General features: G+C 38.4%; 1 long non-coding RNA gene across 1 annotated transcript in view; it reads right to left on the reverse strand.

The window, feature by feature from the left end:
• Nucleotides 1-1,261: 1,261 nt before the first annotated feature.
• Nucleotides 1,262-15,442, reverse strand: part of LOC108527410 (uncharacterized) — a 51,687-nt gene continuing 37,506 nt past the window's right edge. Inside the window, exons 2-3 of the long non-coding RNA XR_001884803.1 lie at nucleotides 10,695-10,736; nucleotides 1,262-1,583 (exon numbers count right to left, since the gene is read on the reverse strand). This is a non-coding gene — a long non-coding RNA (uncharacterized LOC108527410). The remainder of the gene's footprint in view (nucleotides 1,584-10,694; nucleotides 10,737-15,442) is intronic.

Consider the following 15,442-nt stretch of genomic DNA (forward strand, 5'->3'; position numbering starts at 1 on the left):
AAAAGGCCCCCAAGACAGCTAGGCGCAGTGGCTCATGCCTGTAATCCCAGCACTTTGGAAGGCCGAGGTGGGTGGATCACCTGTGGTCAGGAGTTCAAGATCAGCCTGGCCAACATGGCGAAACCCTGTCTCTACTAAAATTACAAAAAAATTAGCCGGGCGTGGTGGTGGGTGCCTATAATCCCAGCTACTAGGGAGGCTGAGGCAGGAGACTTGCTTGAACCCGGGAGGCAGAGATTGCAGTGAGCCGAGATCGCGACACTGCATTCCAGCCTGGGCAACAAGAGTGAAAGTCCGTCAAAAAAAAAAAAAAAAAAAAAAAAAAAAAAAAAAAAAAAAAAAAAAAAAAGGCCCCAAGAGAAATGTGTGTCAAGTACAGACAAGTACAGAGCACAGTGTGGGCCTGACTTCTAGTAGGTACTCCAGCACCCCTTCTATTGAACAAATCAAATTTTAGGAGTGACTCCTGTAGAAGATTAAAGACCTGCACTCCAGCCCTCCCAGTTATTGTCTCCTCTTAGCCAGGAGCTGTACAAAAGGGTATTTTAATAATTTTCACACTTGGGCACACTACGGCAATGGTTTCTAACTCGCCTGGCTCTCCTAAGGGGAGGCGTATCTTCCTTGAGTCACTGTAAGGTTGAGGAAATGCATAGACAAAGAGCAGAGAATTGCCCATGTTTGGTGAGGACCTGACTATATTTTTTGACTTGGAAAGTGCTGAGCCTGTGTTTTGTCTACCTTCTTCTAGGTGAGGGATGGAAGGAAACTTCCTTGAACCAAAGATTTACAGGAAGGGTTGGTAGGAAACATGCTAATTGCAGTAATTAGTATGTTTGAGACATGGATGAGAGGTTCCTCTTACAAGTGAATGTGTGGGAGTGGGGGCGGGGAAGGGAGGAGAGAAAACCTAATAGTCGCCTTGTGTGCAATCCTTGCCTTGTAAACTACTGGCCACAGATGAATGGAGAAGACATTTGTTACAATGGACACATAAAGCATAATTGCTACCTTTAAGGTAGTGGATGAGAGAAAGGAAGTGCGTTTAAGCATCTGTGCTCTACGTTGTATTCTCTTGCTTTTATGTATCTTAGCAGTTTGCAGGTACCATCTCCGCAGCCTGGAGAGCTAGCTTTATTTTTTTCCTCTCTTGCCATGGTTACCTCTTCATTCTTATTAATAATTCAAATGCATTGCCTAACAACGGGTTCTCAAATATCAGGATGTATTCAATGCTCTAGAAAAACAGACAATAGTTGAAAGATGAGAAAATTTGATGCCAGCAATGCCACATTTCACCCATGTCACTGCCCATGCTGGGTGTTGATATCTGAGTCTTTCTGCCTTCCTAGTTGGAAACTTTAGGGCATATAAATATTTATTTGAGAGCTGGGCTTAACCCATCCCTATACAGAGTGATTTGAAAAGCAATCTGTCTGAACACAAGAGAACTGTGTCTTATCCAGAAAAATCGTGTCCTTGTAATAGACCTGTGTCATCTTCTCATTGGAGGTAATCCAGGCTTGATTCTCAGTGTGACAGAAATGGCTGTACACTTTTCTGCCCATTGCCTTTGTCTTGTCCTGGAATGGGAATTAAAAGACCATTGGTTTAAAGTGTCTATTTGCCTTTTAAAAGAAAAGCAGGTTTTCTTTATATGTCTCACACGCAAAATGGTTCCGCAAAATACAAATATCCATATAATGCAGTTAGTAATGTACATTAAGCATAGTACAAATGTTGCTACTATAAGCATTCTGATAGCTGTCTTTTAGTGAATATGCATAAGCATTTCAGTTGGTTATATACCTGCAATAAAATTGCTGGGCTAAAGGGTGTGCATATGTTCAGTATAGTAGAAACAAGAAATCACCCAGATGTCTATTAATAGCTGCATAAATAAATATTCATACAGTGGAATATTCTAAAACAGTAAGGATATTTTGTTGCAGAATAGCAAAAATAAATCTACCAAAAGTAGCACTGAGTATATAAAAGCCAGGTAAAAATATACATTAAATAAAGTTTTTTAAACCAGGAGAACTAATGTATAATTTTAGAAGTCAGGGAAGTGCTTAACTTGAGGTGATGGTAGCTAGGAGAAGGCAACTAGTGAACAGGAGAAGGGGTGGCTGGTAAAGTCTCAGATCTTGATCTGGGTTGGGGTAACAGGGGGATGTTCAGTTGTGAAAATTCATCAACCAACAAAGAGGACAAAAAGCAAGATAATTTAACTAAATTATCTTTTAATCAGAGTAATTGCTTAAGAATATTCCCAGATGGGGAGTGAGATCCTTTTCATGCTAAAGTGAAAAGTGTTCATGTTGATGTCTACCGAAAGATTCCAAAGTGTTTAAGAAGAAGTTAAAACAACACTATCTGACAAGTTTTAGGGAGACAAATAATATGCTTTCACAAAAGACAGAAGAAAACAATAATTCAGAGTAATCTTGTTAAGACAATAGATAATGCACACTTCCAGTTTGTAATGACAATTAGGTTTATAGTATATATAATACTTACGGGTATAATAAATATTTGCTATGGAAGCTAAAGTGCATCAAATCGGAGTGAGATATCAATTTTGTTTTAATCTTAAGAATTTGAGGAAAGAGTAATTAGCAGTTAGACTTGAAGATATGGGAGAAAGATGATAAAATCAACATAAGGAAACAATAAAATAAATGATAGTAGAACATTTTCTAAAATAACTTGCATATATTGTTTTCTGGAGAGACAAAGCAAAACAAAGCAGAATCCAGAGCACCTTCATAGAATATACATTCAAATTTTAAAACTTTAAAATCCAGGTGCAAGGCCATGAACATTTGCAAAATGTGGCTTGATAAATGTTATTTATTTATATTTATTTAATTTTTTTTTTTTTTTTTTTTTTTTTTTTTAGAGTCTCACTCTGTCTCCCAGGATGGAGTGCAGCGGCGCGATCGCGGTTCTGTGCCACCTCAGCCTCCCGAGTTCAAGTGATTCTTGTTCCTCAGCCACCCAAGTAGCTGGTATTACAGGCATGTGCCACAAAGCCTGGCTAATTTTTTTTTTTTTTTTTAAGACAGAGTCTCGCTCTGTCTGCTAGGCTGGAGTGCAGTGGCACGATCTCCACTCACTGCAACCTCTGCCACCTGGGCTCAAGCAATTCTCCTGTCTCAGCCTCCCGAGTAGCTGGGATTACAGATATGTGCTACCACACCTGGCTAATTTTTGTATTTTTAGTAGAGACAGGGTTTCACCACGTTGGCCAGGCTGGTCTTGAACTCCTGACCTCAGGTAATCCGCCCACCTCGACCTCCCAAAGTGCTGGGATTACAGGTGCGAGCCACCGTGTCCAGCCTAATTTTTGTATTTTTACTAGAGATGGGGTTTCACCATGTTGGCCAGGCTGGTCTTGAACTCCTGACCTCAAGTGATCCACCCGCCTCTGCCTCCCAAAGTGTTACGATTACAGGCATAAGCCACTGTGCCCAGCCAATAAATGTTTTAAAACCAAGCAACTGCTGAAATTAAGCAGAGATTTTTAAGAAGAGCCTTTGAGAATTCCCTTTAGAGCTCTCAGAACTACAGTAGTCCCCTTATCCTCAGGGAATACATTCCAAAACCCCGTAGATGCCTGAAACCCTGAATAGTACTGAACTCTAAATATACTTCGTTTTTTTCCTATACCTACATACCTATGATAAAGCTTAATTTATAAATTAGGCACAGTAACAGACCAACAATGACTAATGATAAAATACAACAATTATACAATATACTATAATAAAAGTTATGGAATGTGGTCTGTCTCTCTCAAAATAACTAATTGTACTGTACTCATCCTTCTTCTTGTGATCTGTGAACCTGATAACAGAGATGGCCACTAAGTGACTAACAGGCAGAGTGGTGTACACAGCGTGGACCCACTGGAAACAGAGTGGGACAGCACAAGATTTCATCGCGCTACTCAGAAGGATGCACAATCGGAAACTTACGAACTGTTTATTTTGGACATTTTCCATTTAGTATTTTCAGACCACAGTTGATTGCAGATAACAAACCATTACAGAAAGTTGACTGCAGATAACAAACCATTACAGAAAGCAAACTGTGGATAAGGGGAAGATCCCTGTACCACCTAAGTCTGATCCTTGTTTTCTATTTTCAACATCACAGTAGATCCTTAAAATGCTAATTACATTATGAAAAAAACAAATGGAGGCTTGTCCTGTCTCTTTCTACTCCAAGATTTAGAGCCAGCTACTTTTGAAGGTGCCTAGATTTCGTGTGTGTGTGTGTGTGTGTGTGTGTGTGTGTGTGTGTGTATTTAGACGGAGTTTTGCTCTTGTTGCCCTGGCTGGAGTACAATGGTGCGATCTCCGCTCACCACAACCTCCACCTCTCGGGTTCAAGCGATTCTCCTGCCTCAGCCTCCCAAGTAGCTGAGATGACAGGCATGAGTCACCACGCCCAGTTAATTTTTTGTATTTTTAGTAGAGATGGGGTTTCTCCATGTTAGTCAGGCTGGTCTCGAACTCCCGACCTCAGGTGATCCACCCGCCTCAGCCTCCCAAAGTGCTGGGATTACAGGAGCAAGCCACCGCGTCCCGCCGAAGGTGCCTAGATTGAAGAACACAAAGGTCACTGGTGCCAGCCACATCCCTGAGATTGTTTCACTTGAACAGTGTTTGGAATGAGGGTCACAACAGGGTTAGCTTGACCTTTTTAAAATCATGGGGTCAGGTTTGCGTTTCTCACTTTAACTCCAACTATACTAACTCGTCTCTTACCTGTTCTAGTGTCAGTTTTAAAAATCAATCTCAGCTGGGCATGGTGGCTCACACCTGAAATCCCAGCACTTTGGGAGGCCGAGGCAGGCAGATCACTTGAGGTCAGGAATTCAAGACCAGCCTGGCCAACATGGTGAAATCCCCTTTTAACAAAAAATACAAAAATTAGCCAGGCGTGCGTGGCAGCGCATGCTTGTAATCCCAGCTACTCGGGAGGCTGAGGCAAGAGAATCACTTGAATCCGGGAGGCGGAGGTTGCAATGAGCCGAGATCACGCCGCTGCACTCCAGCCTGGGTGACATAGCAAGACTCCATCTCAAATATATGTGTGTGTATATATATATCTTTCCCAGTTTGAGCAACCTTTCCTTTTCTAATCCCATCCTAGAAACAATGATGTTCTGGGCCATATGTTGTCATACCAAATATGCATTTAAAACATGTTGGCCAAAGCGTTAGGAAGTATAATTTCTGATTTTTTAATATGTAACTGCCATATGCTTTCTTTTTTGTCCTTCAACTCAAGATGGATGACTTTTGTACCAGGTTGTGAATGGCTGTCCTTGTCTGCATGAGTATAGCACCAAAATGCTAAAAAGAAAATACATTTTATTCTTGCCCCAAAGGAAACATTGAGAATTTAAGGGTATACATCACTATTACAGTATTGCAAATAGAGTCTGCATGTACTTAGTGCTTATGATAAAAGAAAAAATAAAGCTAAATTTGAATATCCTGACAAGATCAGTAAGGACATTTATTTTATTAAAATACAAAGTTATATTAAGAAATACATACATAGAAAACGCACATTACCAAAATCTCTCCACTGTTACACATTGAGACATATCTGGTTCGATGGATTTGCTTTAAAGAAATAAAACATATTCAAATAGAATTAGACACAACTCAGTTTACATCTTGAAGATGCAGACATGAAAAATAGGTCGGGAAGGTGTGGCTCTCGAAGTCTTAAGACCTCAAAAGGAGGGAGGAGATGGGGTGAAGTTTAGAAAGTGTTTTGTGTCAATGATAATAGCTGGAGTCATATTGATAAGTTCTTGACACTGTTATCCAGTTATCAGAAAAAGTGTTCAGCCAGAGAACTTACATACGTCTCAGACTTGGTGCCAGCCTGCTGTTTCTTTTGCAGGTGAGGTTTTTAACCACAACAACTAAGACAGGATATATTAAAGTACATTGACTCACCCAGTTCCTTTTGGCCAGCACTGTCACATGAGGGCTAAAGATGAGCCCTGAGCAGGATGGAGATCACTCTCCAGGAAGCTTTTCTGCATCAGCTTGGGTTGCTACATGTTGTGGCAGGTGGCTGCACAAACTACTCTGTTTGTGCCTTACCCACCACCATCAAGAGGTAGGCCCACCTCAGAAGGGTGAGATAATTGGATGGGGATGAATAATCAAAAGGATATCAGCAAAAAAATTAAAAACAAGTAGAAATCTTCATTCCAGAAATAGATACCTGAAATATGTATATGCTTAGGAACTATTTTATTTCCTACCTTCTCTGATGAGTAATTAGAGATATAAAGCTGTAGGTATTAGAAAACCATGTCATTCAAGATAGTCCTTTGTGCCTTAAGAAAAAAATAATACCCATTCGGAAAGTAATAAATTCAAAATACCACCAGCCCTGCAATGACAGTTAACCATATGCATAAATCCAAAGCGAAGTTTCAGAGTCCCCTGGCTGCCTTCATCAAGAATCAAGCCTTTTTTTTGAGAATTTAGCATGATAATTCACTCTTTGCTGATTTAATTCTCTTACTGCCTTTTTGAAATGGAAAACGAAAGACGCAGTGCAAGCCGATTGAGTTCTCAAGAAGTGTTCTCAACTGATCTTCTCAGTGCCTGTCTCTGACAGTTCAATTCTTTCTAGATGCAGAGCCAAATCAAGATTAGATACACAGGGTGTTTATTGGGGGAAATTCCTGTGACAGATAGAAAGGAATGGAGTAGAAGAAAGATGGAAGGGCCTCAGATGGTGACGCAGGATGATAGCTGTGAAAGAAAAGAGGGAAGGAAGAATTCCACATTCCACAGCCTACTTTTGCAAAAACTTCAACCAGGCCAATGAAGTGTCCCTGATCAAAAGCTGCTTGCTAAAGGACTTCGGAGTTAGACAAAAATGGGCCAATAGTAATAGCCCCCACCATGCTCATTGACTGGAAGCAGCCCGGGAGAAGCATGGTCTCAGCATGAATGCAATGGAGGAACCCAAGTGGTGGCAGCTGGTGCTGTCAGTCAACTGTGCTATCAGCGGCGGGTTCTCTTGATGGAGATCTTAGCAGTGCACTTCCACAGCTCCTACATCATCTCAGACATATGCCACAGTGTCATGGGAATTCTGGACCAAATCGTGTTGTATGCTGAGAAATCTCAAACGTGACAAGACGTTAATGAAAATTTTGTAAAATATATTAACTGAACCTCTGCTTTCTGAAACAGACTATGCAAAACATAATTTAATATTTGCTAGATTATTCATTGTCTTTGTTTGTGAGATGAATTATTAGACCCGTAGGTAACACAGTAATGTCCTCAGGGACTACTGACGCGTGTCAGCCCTTCTGCTAAATGGTGTAAGTCTAATAACTCTGCTCATAACATTTTTGTCATTTTGTAGTTTCATAATCCGCCCCTCCCCACCTCTCAGATGACCATCTGTTACTGCTTTCCACTATTAAGTGTTCCTACCTCTATAAGTCCCATCTGTTTAGGGTTAATTTTTTTTTCTTATGGGAAATTATAATTGAACCAAAAAGCAGGAAAAAAAACAATACAAATGAATGGATTCCCATATAACCATGAAACAGCTTTTGCAATTTTCTTTCATTTGTACTCCAGCCACATACCCCTCCACTAAAATATTTAGAATACCCAGACATCATATTAACGATCTTTAATATTTCAGTATGTATTTTTTTCAATATTATATCTTTTTTTAAATAAAACCACAGTATCATTGTTTTAGCCTGTTTTATGCTGCTATGACAGAATATCTGAGACTGGGTAACTTATAATGAACAGAAATGTATTGGCTCATGTTCTAGAGGCTGGGAAGTTCAAGATGGAGGGGCCAGCATCTGGCAAAGGCCTTCATGCTGCGTCATCCCAAAAGAGTGGGCGAGAGAGGGCCAAACTCACTTTTATAACAAACCCATTCTCACAGTAATGATTTGACTCCCCCAATAACAACATTAATCCATTCACAAGGGCAGAGCCCTCAGACCTAATCACCACTCAGAGGTCCCACCTCTCAACACTGTTGCACTGGGGATTAAGTCTCCAACATGTGAACTTTGAGGAACACATTCAAACCATAGGAATCATTATCAAAACATCTCTACAAAATTATTTATCACCAAATATCCAAGCAATATTGGTATTTCTCCAATTAGTTCTTAAATTTTACATTTGCCTTTTCAACAAAAAGCTGGATCAGATTTATATAATGCAGTTAATTGACATGTCTCTTAGGTCTCTTAATCCATGTTTCTCTTCAATCCCTTTCTGTCTTGTTTTGTTGGTAATTTATTTGTTGAATATATCTGATCAGTTGTCCTACAGAATTTCCATCTCATGGATTTTGCTGATTTTACTCTGTGAATTCATTTTAATATGCTGTTCATTATTCTTTATTTCTTATAAAATGGTTGTTAGATCTTCATCTTTGGACAGATTCTCTAGTAGATTCTTCAGGATTGGTTCACTAAAAAAGTTCCCAAAATTTTCAAAAGTTCATAAGTTTGACTATAGTTTTATACTTGAATGACAGTTTGGCCAAGTATAATGCACTTTTCTCAGTTTTTTTTCTTTAAACATCTTAATTATGTTATCCCATTGTCTTCTGTCACAAAATTTTGCTATTAAAAAGTCTAATGTCAAACTTATTATGGTTCCTTAATATGTGACTTGGTGTTGTTACCTGGATGCTCAAAGATTTTTCTTTATCAATAAAGTCTAATGGTTTTACTATAATATATCTCAGAGTTGAGCATTCTGATCAATTTTCCCATGTCTGTGCTGTGTCCTTTCAATATATAAGTCCACATATACCTTTTTTCTTTTTTTCATTTTTTTTCTTTTTGAGACCGAGTCCGTTGCCCAGGCTGGAGTGCAATGGCGTGATCTCAGCTTACTGTAATCTCCACCTCCCAGGTTCAAGCATTTCTCCTGCCTCAGCCTCCTCAGTAGCTGGGACTACAGGCACATGCCGCTACGTCTGGCTAATTTTTTGTATCTTTAGTAGAGACCGGGTTTCACTGTGTTAGCCAGGATGGTCTCAGTCTCCTGAACTTGTGATCCGCCCGCCTCAGCCTCCCAAAGTGCCGGGATTACAGGCTTGAGCCACTGCTCCCGGCTGTCCACATATACCTTCATTTCAAAAAACTTTCCTTAAATTATTTTTTCATTATTTGTTCTATCACATTGTGTCTATTTTCTCTCGAACTTTAGGAACATTGAAACTTCTCTGCCTATTTTATATCCAAGCACTTCTTGAGATGATGCTTAAATTGGTTCTTGGAACATAGCAAGGAAGCAGGATAAAGGTACGAAAAGTGAGAGCCTTCTAGGAAGATCCAACTACATGTACAAGAACAGAGAAGCTTATTTGAGTAACAATAACTGTTGAATGAAGTTCAATCTATGGCAAGGCTAAAAGTTGTAGAAGAGAAATCAAACTGGAGAGTGACAGGATGCTGTTTGTTGTCAGATTACACTTTGATGTCAGATAAGTACTTTTTGAGTTTTCTCTGAAAACTAATAAGGATTTTAAGGTGTAAATAAATATTTTAGCAACATCACATTGGTGTCAGTGACGAGAACATCTTTGAAACAAGTACATGAATTTTAAAATAGGCAACAAAAAATATAAATACCTGTTTTGTGCCTGGAAACTGTAAGTGATTTATATGAGTTTTGTCATTTATCCCTCACAACACACATTTAACAGTTTTTACTGTTCCCATTTTTCCAGATTAAGCACACACACTGAGTCATAGCACATGAAAGCAAATTATCCATGTCACATCAAAAAAGTGGTCACCTGGGATCAGAAGCCAATAGCAACTAACACTACGTCCTGTATTTGTTTCATGAACTATGGTTAATACTGGAATCAGTCATACAAAAAATGAGAATAATACAAAGATTTGTGGATAAAGTAAATTTGTATCTAGTAATAGTGTGGATATGGAATGAACTGGACTATAAGACTGAGGGAGAGGGAGAGAAAGGCATGCACAATGATTCCAAGGTTTCAGGTGAACAGCCCAGGGCAAAATTGTCTTGCAATAGGTTGTCAAGAAAATACAAGGTAAAAATGAAGACAACAAATATAGACCTTTTTGCAAAGAAACTTGACAGAGGAAAAAGAGGGCAAAGACGGTGGGTATGTATACATTGGATGGAAGATGTTTTGTTCTAAATAGGAGAGACAACCATAGTTGTCCACTAAGTGCTTGTAGAGAGGTTGGAATTGGGAAACCACAAAGGTGGGGAAGGGGTAAGGTTGTTGGGGAACTGGTAGCAGATGGTGGAGGAGAAGAAGAAAAGAGGATCTAAAACACAAGCAAAGGAATTAGTATCACACACAAGCAGAAAATAATATTCTCTTCTACAGAGAATATAAGAAAATATGTTGATCTCCTAAAAAGCACCAGGCATCCTAGTAAGCTCTTACAAGCACACACACTACTCCATTAATCTTTACAACACAACGTCTCTGCTGATGTTATTCTCCACATTTTATGAATCAATGTGGCTAGTAATTACCAGAGTCAGGCTTCAAACTCACTCTATTCTGATTATGTCTACTGTTAGTTTTTGGGAAGGAATCATGACACAGGGAGACACCTGAGTTCAAGCTCCGAAACTCACATTCACTCTTACCTTGGACAATGGAGTCACATCTTAAAAACCCCAATTTCTCATCTGCAAAACAAATAAACAAGAATTAACAAACTTTTCTTTTTTGGTTTTTTTTTTTTTTTTTTTTGAGACAGAGCCTCACTCTGTTGCCCAGGCTGGAGTACAGTGGCGTGATCTCAGCTCACTGCAACCTCTGCCTTCCTGGTTCAAGCGATTCTCATGCCTCAGCCTCCCAAGTAGCTAGGATTACAAGCGCACACCACCACACCTGGCTAATTTTTATATTTTTAGTAAGGATGGGGTTTCACCAGGTTGGCCAAGCTGGTCTCAAACTTCTGACCTCAAGTGATCTGCCTGCCTCGCCCTCCCAAAATGCTGGGATTACAGGCATGAGCCACCTCGCCTGGCCCCAACAAACTCTTATATGAACAGACCATATGTTTCGCTCGTGAAAAGTATATTCTGATAACGTGTTCATTCATAAGTTTTAATTTGCTTTTGTTTTAGGTGAAAATGACTCCATGTCTACGAATTCAGTTTACCATTACCATTACCACCACTAAATCTTAGGAATTATTTTGGTAAAATACTAAAAGTTACATTAAACATAATAGTAGAATTGAGTCATTTTTATTTATTATTCGAAACTTGTATAGTACAATTGCTAAAGAGTTATTTTACTTTCCCAGGAAATTTTACCACTGAAAGCTACTAAAATATTTTTTTACCTGTGAAAATATTACTTTGTTAAAATTTTGAGTTAACCTTTCAGAATTATTGTGAGTGTGTGCACACATGCATAAGGTAACACTTATTCAGATTTTACCCAAAGAAATCCCTCCAGGGTGTGTTTATATGATATTTTACCAAAGTTAAAATAAGCATTCTTTATTAGCAAAACCAAACAGAATATTTCTTAACTATTCTAAAGCTTCTTAAAAAAAAACTAAAAAACAAAAAGAAACACTAAACTTTGCATGTAACAAAAAGCAGAAACTTCTGCAGACTAGCATCACCTAAAGCAAACCTTAAAAGATGAGGATAGTGCAGCAAATGAGTAATGAACCATACGGAACTTGCTTTGAGAGGCACCCAGTTTGAAAAGAGCGTTGTCAAACTGACAGAGCATTTGTCTCGGTAAATATTCTTCTTCATTCCTAAACCATTCAAGCATAAGAAGGTGAACACAGATAGCAATCTAAAAGCCTCTAATGAATATTTGTAACACACAAGCTGAAAAATTCTTGATCTACCTGCCCTTTGTGAAAAATAACAAAAGCTGGAGAAATGGGGTTAAAAATGAGGGAGAGGCTTCCACTTTCAGCGATGATAGGCCAGTCTGCAGCAAAATGAATCTTTCACCAAGAAAATCTTTAAAAGATGAATAAAATATAGAAAATATCATGTTGATGATACCAGAGACCTACCAAGGCAGCCAGGACTCAAGAAGCCAATTTGTTGGAGAGACATGAGGCCCAGAAAAGTGAATTCAATATTCTGGGCCATTTTCTCCTCAGACATTTGATGATTCATAAGATATACAGAGCAAATAGATTTTTTTAATATCCAGAATAAAGACGGAACACGCCCCAACTTGTTTAATGAGGCCAGACTAACTTTCCTATGAAAACCAAAAGAGGACATTGCAAGAACAGTGACATTATAGACTAATATCCATCATGAACATATTGCAAGATTGATTGCAATAATTGTATAACTATATACAAAGATAATACACCACAATCAAGTTGAATTTATGCCAGAAATGCAAGGTTGTTTCCACATTGGAAAAACCAAACAATGTAATTTACCACCATAGAAGACATGAAAAATACAAAACATTCTTCTCAATAGGCATCAGAAAAGCACTTGACATTCATTATACAGTTTTTTCAGGAAAGTAGAAATAGAATATAATAGGAATTTGATATTGGGGATCTATGAAATACCTACAGTAAACATCACACCTTTTGGTGAATCATTAAAACCTTACCTCCTAAGATCAGGTGACAAGGAACCTACTATTACCACTTCTATTCAACATTGTAATTCAGGTCCTAGGCTGTGAATTGAGGTAAGTAAAACAACTACCAAAGCATAGGGACTGGAAAAGTAAACATACCTCTAGTTAGTCACAGACAGCACAGTTGTTTATATGACATATTCAAAAGCTGAAAAGCTCTTAAAATTAATAAATGAATCTGGAAAGTTTACTCAATACAGTCAGTATGAAAAAGTTTAATTGTTATACACCAGAAAGAAATAGAAATGAGTTTCCTAAGTGATAGTTATAAAAGCATAAAGAATACTTAGGGATTAGCCAAATAAAATATATTCAATATTTCACAGAAAATTGAAGACATTATTGAGAGAAAATACAAAAGATCTAAACAAACAAGACACGTGTCTATGCATTTCAAGACAAAATATTATAGAGCTAATAATTCCTTCTAAACTGATGTACACATTCAAGGCAATCCAAATGAAAATCCCAGCTGGATTTTTATATTGTAGAAATTGAAAAGCTGATATTAAAATGTACATGTAAATGTAAAAGCTCACAAATACCCAAGACAATTTTGTAGATAGAAAGTGGAAGGATTCACACTACTAGGTATTAAGATGTATCATAAAACTACAGTAATTAAGATAACATGACATAACACAAGGATAGAAAACATATTCCAATCAAACAGAAAAGAAAGTTCAAAAGGAAAGCCACACCAATACGGACTCACGGATTTTAACAAAGGTGAGACTTCAGTGAAGTGCAAGGAAGAACTGTCCTTTCAATAAAAGGTGCTAGATCACTTGGATTTCAATGTGGAGAAAATGATTCTTGAGTCTTCCTCACACAATACACAAAAAGAATTAAGAGGTTTTGAAGATCCTAACAGTAAAGGCAGAGTAAAAAAACTTTTACAATAAAACACAGGAGAAAATATTATTGATCTTGGGAAAACAGAGAACAGGAGAAAATATTTTCAAAGCAAATCTCACCAATGACTCACCTAGAATACTTCCGTGTGAGTGTATATTCAACCAATACAAAAATATAGACAACACAAGAGAAAAGTAGAGATGCATTTGATCAAAACAAAAATATTCAAGAGGCAAATAAATAAATTAATATATATTAAACCTCATCAGTCATCAAGGACTTGCAAATAAAAATTAAAACTACAATGATATACCACTGTACAGAGACTGCAATGGCTAAAAGAAAAATACTGACATTCCTAAAATGTTGGCGAGGATGTAGAGCAACTAGAAATATCACACACTGCTGGAGGGGGTATTAATTGGTGCATTCACATTGGAAAATTCTTGGGCAGTATCAAACTGGAATTATTTTGTGCATATTGTAGGACTGAACAAATGAGTAATAGATTTATATCATGGGTCATGTTTCTTGCTATAAAAGAAAAATCTTTGGGAGGCCAAGGCGGGTGGATTGCCTGAGCTCAGGAGTTCGAGACCAACCTGGGCAACACGGTGAAACCCTGTCTCTACTAAAATACGGGAAAAAAAAGAAAAACAACTACCGAGCATGGCAGCAAGCACCTGTAGTCTCAGCTACTTAGGAGGCTGAGGCAGGAGAACTGCTAGAACCCAGGAGGCGGAGATTGCAGTGAACGGAGATCATGCCACTGCACTCCAGCCTGGGCGACAGAGCAAGACTCCGCCTCTAAACACACACACAAAAAAAGAAAAATCTGTGCTTTCAGCAGTTTTTTACTAAAAGGGCTGAAACTCAATGACATTCCAGTAGAACTAGGTCCTAGATCTTGGTTTTAAAATGTCATTCTTCTTTGGAAGGAAACTGGACTCCAAAGGAAAATGATGGGGTAGCCACTACATAAGCCTGGAATAAGTGCATTGCCAGAAAACAAGGCAGATTTCAAAAATTGATGGAGATATGATAAAAGAACACAGAAGGAAGTTTGAGGTAGTTTCCACTGACCAGATCTTGATAATTTGAGCATTAAATAAATAAGATTATAACCCATGGACTGAAATAGAAATCCATTCTGAGAGCAAATAGATACAAACTAATTGTGACAGAAGGAAAAAGCTCTTCCACACAAGACGATTCCAATAACAAATAGAGAAAAATTGATGGAGTTAGAATACCACCATTTACAACCATCAGAGTAAAACTGATTCAGGCAAAAATCATGAAAGGTTGCTAAATTTAAACTAAATTTTTTAATAAAAAGGATGTTTACACCTTCTTAAAGTATCTCCCTATACCTTTTAGTTACAAAATAAAATAGGCCTACAATGGAGAAAAGAGGTAACCAAGTAAACAAAATTAATTTAACAAAAAGAGGCAAAAGCATCAACAAAAAGAGCCATTATGAGCTTCCCAGTGTAACTGCTTGAGAATAACATAGCACTTATGTAGTATTCAAGCCCAAAAGCATAATCTCAATTTATTCATGAGGAAACATCAAAGAAATGCAAATTGAGGAATATTCTATAAAATATCTGGCCTGGCCGGGCGCGGTGGCTCAAGCCTGTAATCCCAGCACTTTGGGAGGCCGAGACGGGCGGTTCACGAGGTCAGGAGATCGAGACCATCCTGGCTAACACAGTGAAACCTCGTCTCTACTAAAAATACAAAAAACTAGCCGGGCGAGGTGGCGGGCGCCTGTAGTCCCAGCTACTCAGGAGGCTGAGGCAGGAGAATGGCGTGAACCCGGGAGGCAGAGCTTGCAGTGAGCTGAGATCCGGCCACTGTACTCCAGCCTGGGTGACAGAGCCAG

Source organism: Rhinopithecus bieti, unplaced genomic scaffold (assembly GCF_001698545.2).
Source record: "Rhinopithecus bieti isolate Rb0 unplaced genomic scaffold, ASM169854v2 scaffold_2574, whole genome shotgun sequence".
NCBI classification, from domain to species: Eukaryota; Metazoa; Chordata; class Mammalia; order Primates; family Cercopithecidae; genus Rhinopithecus; species Rhinopithecus bieti.